The sequence below is a fragment of the Budorcas taxicolor genome, chromosome 3 (assembly GCF_023091745.1).
Source record: "Budorcas taxicolor isolate Tak-1 chromosome 3, Takin1.1, whole genome shotgun sequence".
In the NCBI taxonomy this organism is placed as follows: Eukaryota; Metazoa; Chordata; class Mammalia; order Artiodactyla; family Bovidae; genus Budorcas; species Budorcas taxicolor.
Window position 1 is genome coordinate 104,862,727 of NC_068912.1, and position 7,063 is coordinate 104,869,789.

Below are 7,063 nucleotides of genomic sequence, written 5' to 3' on the forward strand. Positions count from 1 at the left end.
AGGAAAGGCTACCCACTCCAGTATTCTGGTCTGGAGAATTCCATGGACTGCAGAGTTCACAGGTTTGAAAAGAGTTGGACACGACTAGTGACTTTCACTTTCTTTGCAGATATAATTAAATTAGGTCTTGAGATGAGATCATCCTGAATTATCTGGGGGTGGGGGCTCTAAACCCAATGACAAGTGGCCTTTCAAGAGAAGGTCCAAGGAAGATGTGACGTAGAAGAGATGACTCGGAGGAGAGGAGCGTGTGGAGACAGAGGCAAAGACTGGAGTCACGGAGCCATACGAAGTGCCGACAACTACCAGACGCCAGAAGAGGAAGCAACAGGCTGCCCCCCAGGGCCGGAGCATAGCCCTGCCAGTACTGAGATTTCAGACTTCTGGCCTCCAAAACTGTGAAAGGATAAATTTTAAACCACTTGTTATGGCAGCCCAAGGAACTCATGCACCTTTCCTGCTCTCCTTTCTACTCTACTGTGGGCATGGACCAAGTATCCCTCCAGACAGCATCCTACAGAGTTCTAGAAGTGGGCAGAAGTCCCCTCTGGGGTTTCTAGCTTTTCTACAACCTCTCCCAGGCTGGGGCTCAGAGAGAAGGGTGAGGCACAGGCAGCCTCTTGGCATCACTCTTTCCTCCTATGAATCTGTTTTTCCTCTGAGAAATGGAAGCAGTGCCCACGTTGTCCCGAGCTGGGCAGGCTTTTCACCCTGCACTGCACCAAAAGTTCTTTCTACCTGTGCCTTACAGTAAAACTCCATGTTCATTCCTCTGTTTGTGCCTGGCATCTGCAGGAAGTCCTGGGAGCAGACAACTCTGCTTTCTCTCTCTTATAGTAGGTGCTGCTGATTCTCTACCCCCCTTCTCTTTCCCTGCTCCATCTCTTTAAAATGCCCCAGTTTTCATTCCGGAGTCCATCTTGCCCTCACCTCACCAACGTGCTTCAGGTGAGGCTAACCCCAGCCTCAGCTCTGGGGGCTGCTCCAACTGGTGTCATGGAATCTCTCCCACGTGGTCCAGAAACCCAAGCCTGAGTGCCAGTGCTGGGCGCATCTCTGGCCGCAGGAACAGGCATGCAACACCAGCGGCGATGCAAAGGGAAATATACTGGGAGCTGCTGGAAACAGGTATTTCCTTGCTGTTAGAAGGATCCACCAGAAGGGACATGTTCTCTTTTTCCCTTGGTGTCCTGGTGCTGAATGTGTGCCTCAACTATCTGGCAATTCTGAGAGGAGCCAACCCCAGGACGAAGCCATCAGACAGAGCATAGCCAAGGGACTGCTGAGTACTAGGCCAGAGTTGCTGGATTAAGCCAGTCCTGAAGCCCACCCTATCTCTGGAATCTGGTTACCTGAGCCAATACAACTCATTGTTGAAGCCACTGTGTGTTAGACTTACTGTTACCTGCATCCCAAAGCATCTTACCAATATACCACTTGCCAAAGCCAGTTTTTTAAAACTATTGTCTTGTTATGGATTTTGAGATCCTATTTTGGGAGTCAAAAACTAACTAAACATTGTTCCTTATTCCTCTTACATTACTATTCTAGCAATTTTTAATCCTCCCTAAGGCAGATGGATGCCTCTGGCTCAATAGAAGGAAAATTCACATAAGGAAGCTTGAGAAAAAATACATGTTACTGTATTTCAAAGAAATTATCCACATTACCCTAACATTCACACACAAAAAAAAACCTGGGGGAAGAACTTCTAAACTGTGAGCAGGAGCAGCTGAAGAGAACTTGGGGGATATGGGTCTCCCTTTCTGGGCTCGTATCACTGTAATATTTGAATTTCTAGAGTAAACATGTATTATATTTTTAATTTAAAATCTTGAGGATTAGCGTCATCCGAGGCATCCAGAATTCCCCAGGTGCCTTCTATGGCTCAACTGTCAATCCTGCAGAAAGTTTATTTGTGGAACAAAGCAATGACTTAAGAAGAATAGTCACAATATTTCTTTACAATTTAGACTTCTGTTTTCAACAACTTACACTAATCTAGCTGAGTGAATGTTCCCCACCGCAGGAAACCCTTGCCAGATCTTTGCCGAGTGGTAGTTAGCAGGACTTTGGTGTCTCCTGGGGTCAGGAGAGGGGCTGCAGCTCTGAGTCAGCCAAGGTCTGGCTCCTCCCTTCCATCCCAGAATCTCCGGCACAAAGCGCGCATGCCTCTCTGAGGTCTGAAGGGCCTCCTTGCAAACTCCTCCTGCAAAAAGGATGCCACCTCCTCCTTGGACAGAGATGAGGACCTTCAGTATCTCCAGAGGGGTCTCCAGGCTCTGGGGGCCAGAGACCACAGCCCGGACCCCAGTGTCCCAAGAGCCCCCTGCTCTGCCCCAGGGTCCCCGTCACTCCCTAGGGGTTCTCTTCTCGGCTTAGTCCTGATGCAACGTCCAAGCTCAGCTGGCCTGTCTCTGGCATTTCCCCCAAGCTGGTGTAGCCTGGAACCTCAGAGTGAGTGGAAAGAGCCTCTGCCCTGACCAGAAGAAGCCGCAGGGCTGACCCCATACCCACCAGTAAGAGCTGGAGAAGCTGGGCTCTGGGCTCTAAGCCTGGGGCGAGGAGGAAGAAAGATGAAAGGGCTGAAGAAGAGGCCGTTTGCCAGCACCGCTCACTCTTCCCCGGATCTTGTCCCTGTGCTTGGTCCCTGGACTCCGTCCCTCTCTAAAGCCTCTGGTTCCAAGATCAGAAAAAGCCTTGGTGTGAGCCTCAATTCTAGAGTCTCAACTCTCAGAAAGGCTAGTATAGGGGACTTCAGTACTCCCCTGCCCAGACATGCCTGGGGTAGGTCTGGGATTCCTTCATGCTCACCTCCTCCATGAAGGGCTGGGCACCCACTAGAAGACATCCTGTTCCCCATGGGTCTCCAGAACCCTCAAATGTCCCAAACCTCCTCATCCGCCCTGACCTCTGCCTGGATGGGCAGCAGATACCCCGAGTCTCTTGCCCCAGTCAGACCCCTATGTGCCAGGCCCTGTGCTAGGCATCAGGTTCAGAGATGAGGCAGGTCCCTGCTGCAGGACAGTGAGCAGCAGGGGACAGCAGGTGGACGATGGCCAGATGAAAGCAGCCACAGTAACTGCCATGGGTTGCACAGCCGCTGGGCCCGACGCCAGCTGGGGACGTGATACTGAATGGTCACCAGCCTCTTCCCCAACAAGCAGGTCAAGTTCCCAGCAGTGGTCTGTACAGACGCCCTCGTCGGATGCAGCATCGCTCAGAGAGGTCCTCCTTGTTCACAGGATTTAACAAGTAATCCCTGCTCCACGGTCCTATCACCCTTTAGCATTACATGCTCGATTTGCTGTTCCAGTCATCCGCTCCCGTCACTGGAGTGTAAGCTCTCGGAGGGCAGTATCCATGTCATTCTTACACCCAGACCCTGGGATGCTGTCTGGGCACTGACCGTGTATTTGTGGGTTCCCTAGTGCATGAAAGGTGGTTGGTGGATTCTTGTCCCTCCTACCCTACAGTCACTGAGCCAAACCACCCCCAAGACCTGCAGAAGCTATCTCTTCTCCTATTCTGTCATCTCTCCTCCTCGCCCTCCCCAAACTCTAAGCCCAGCCTCCCCAGCCCTTCCTTGGTATCTTTTAATCTCTAACTGCTGCTGCTGCTAAGTCGCTTCAGTCGTGTCCGACTCTGTGCGACCCCATAGATGGCAGCCCACCAGGCTCCCCTGTCCCTGGGATTCTCCAGGCAAGAGTACTGGAGTGGGTTGCCATTTCCTTCTCCAATGCATGAAAGTGAAAAGTGAAAGTGAATTTGCTCAGTCGTGTGCGACTCCTAGCGACCCCACGGACTAATGCCTACCAGGCTCCTCCGTCCGTGGGATTTTCCAGGCAAGAGTACTGGAGTGGCTTGCCATTGCCTTCTCCGCTTAACCTCTAAGGCCCAGTTCAAATGTCACCTCCTCTGTGAAGCCAGCTCAGATCCCTTCGTGGGCACATTGCCTATCACGTGATCTTACTGGGCGCTGCAGCCACGTGTTTATGTGTCTGTGGCCCCTGCCCCAACCACCACCTCCACTGCTGAACAGAAGATCTCCAGAACTGGGCTGGGGCCCAGGTCTCTGCCTCCAGGGCTTCTACAGAGAGCAGGGCTGGATATAATATCAGAGCTCAGGAACCGTCTGTCAGATGGATAAAGGAGTGAGTGGAGAAATGAATGGATGAGCTTGCCGTTAGTGAGGGATACGTGAAGGAGCAGGCGGATGCATGAATGAGCAAGGGAAGAAGCTACCGAGTGAATGAGTCAGTGACTTGGGGTGAGGGGGAGGGGGAGTGAGCCTGTGAAGGAGAGAGAGCCATGAGGCTTTCAGTTCACTCCAGCACCCTGGCAGCAGCCAGCCCCCACCACCCCTGGGCCTGAGCTCTGTGCCAACCAGACCTCCCGATGCCTCCTCCCAGAGCCAGCTGCAGTCAGCACCGCTCAGCACGCACTCCCGATGCTGGCCAGCCCCTGCACTAGGCCATGAATCAGACAGGGCACTGCCCCAGGGCTCCAGGGACCTGGGGCAGACAGCCTCGTAAATAAACCCAATGCCATGCTGGGCAGACATGTGTTCCAGCAATGCAGTGAGCTCAGGGTTGGCTCTGGAGCCTAGGCCGGAAGGGCGCAGCCTGATGGAGGAGCCTGGGAGAGCCTCAGGAAGAGGGACCGCAGGGCCGGGCCTGGAGGAGAAAGGGCACCCGGGGCAGGAAGGCGGGCAGCAGCCAAAGCACAGTGGCCTCGACGGACACGGGAGTGCAAGGGGAGGGTGTAGTGGAGGTGGGACCACGGGGAACGCAGGGCCTGAGTGGTGGGCTTGGCAGAGCGGGGGCTGGGGACACAGCAGGGTATAAGCAGAGTGGGGCGCAAGGACTATGGGCTGGCGGCGCTGTGTGTCTCAGAAGGAAAGATGGGAGGCTACAGGGAACATGTCTGGGAGTTTCTAGGGTGCTCAGGGCTGTGTCCTGCTATAGCTGTTGCATAATTGAGCTTTTGGCTTCTCTCCACAAAGTCACCATCATCCTCCCAGCCCTGATACTCACCACCAGCAGCTTGAGGCTTTGGAGCACCCAAATTAGGGAGGTTATTTTGGTGCGAACACTTCCAAGTGGGTGTTTTTAAACCAAGATTGTTTTATAATGGTTCAGATCATGGGGGAGATCCTGGGGTTTCTGAAGCAAATCAGGGAATTTCAGAATTTGACAGGAAACCTCCCAATTGAATGGGTTGAGGCCACCAATTCAAAGATGCTGAGCATCCTACAGTGCCCAGGACAGCCCTTCATGACAAAGAATGACCTAGTCTAAAAGATCAATGGTGCCATGGTGTTCACCTCTTTGCAACGCCATGGACTGTAACCCTCCAGGCTCCTCTGTCCATGGGATTCTCCAAGGAAGAATACTGGAGCGGGTTGCCATTCCCTCCTCCAGAGGATCTTCCCAACTCAGGGATCAAACCAGGTCTCCTGCATTGCAGGCAGATTCTTTACCACTGAGCCATTGGGAAAGCCCAGTGTCGAGGTTAAGCTACCTGCTTTTACAGGTGGGAGGACTAATATGTGAGGATGCTGGATCAAAAGGTGGTCTCCAATAATTCGAGTAGCTCTTCATATGTGCCAGGAGCTGTTCTGAGAACCTACCCGCATTCACTCACATCATCTCTTCCTGCTTTGAGGATGAGGATTAAAGACATATGTGATTTTCCCAGGGTCACACAGCTGGTGGGTGGTGAAGGCAAGAGTCCCACCCGGATTGTCTGGCTTCAAAAGCTGTGCTCTTAATCATGACATCCCATGGTCTCCCACGTCACCCAGCAGCTGGGACAGAGCTGGGCTTGGACCCAGAACCCCCCTCTCCAGGCAGATGTTCCTTCCGCTCTGCTTTGGGCCCCAGGTCCATGTAGGAGTCCTGGGCTCCTCCGCCACCACAGATGTGGAGCTTAGCAGCCAGGACTTCAGCATGTGAGAGGTGCAGTGGGTGGGCAGGAGGCAGATCCCAGGGACAGAGGGCCTTTGTCTGCCTGCAGATGGGCAGGGGCCAGTTGGGTGCAAACTCATTAGACAGCTGCCGAGGCTGCCAAGGAGACGGGAGCAATTAGAGGGCTTGGCTGAAGCCGGGATGTGGAAGCCGCTCTGCGAGAGCTGCTGAGCCTCCCTCCACCAGGGCCCAGCTCCTTGGGAGGCAGCTGCCAAGTTTACGTTCAGTTTGATAATGGCAGCTCCAACCATCCTTACAGGTTGAACCTACTATGTGCTGGGCTATGCACATTCCACATCTTGTCTTTTTTCAATTACCCACCCCCCCGCCCGACCTTGAGAGGCTAGAATGACTAACTCCATTGCATCCACTTAGTCATCCCTCCATTCATTCGACAGGTATTTATTTATTGGGTGCCTACTATGTGCCAGCACTGTGCTAGATCCCAGAGACGCAGCAGCCAACACAGCAGACAAAAATCTCCGCTCTAGTGGACCTCATGTTCTAGAAGGGGAAGACAGGCAACAAAAAAAAAGAAACAGTTTAACTGCAACTTGTGATCGGTGCTGTGGAGGAAGTGAAGGGGCTGATGGGAGGAGGCTGGGGATTAAGGAATCAGGGAAGCTCTCTCTATGGAGGTGACAGTTCACAGGGGAGGGACTTGGGCTCAGAGAGGAGAGGTGACTTTTCCAAGGTCACACAGCTAGAAAGTGGAGGAGCTAGGGCTTGCCTCCAGCCTTGACCTGGGCACCTGTCTCCCAGAAGGCCCCGCCCCTCCACCAGGCCACCATCCACTGGCACAGCGTCTCCACCCCTTCCTCATGGCAGCCTCACGAAATTCACGGGGTTATCACTTCCGTCTTACAGGTGGAGAAGAGGCCCAGGGGGGCCATCACAAGCCCAGGGCCCTGCAAAGGAATGATAGGCAAGGGACTTGAGAGTCTTTTGATTCCCAAACCTGTGTTCCTTCTGCCACACCTCCATCCTTCCTGGCCGAGCATGTGACCTGCACTGAGCACTTAGTAGGCCGATAAGAAGCAGATGGATGCGTGGACTATGGGGCCTTGGGTATCATCTCCTTTCAGTGCTTCTAT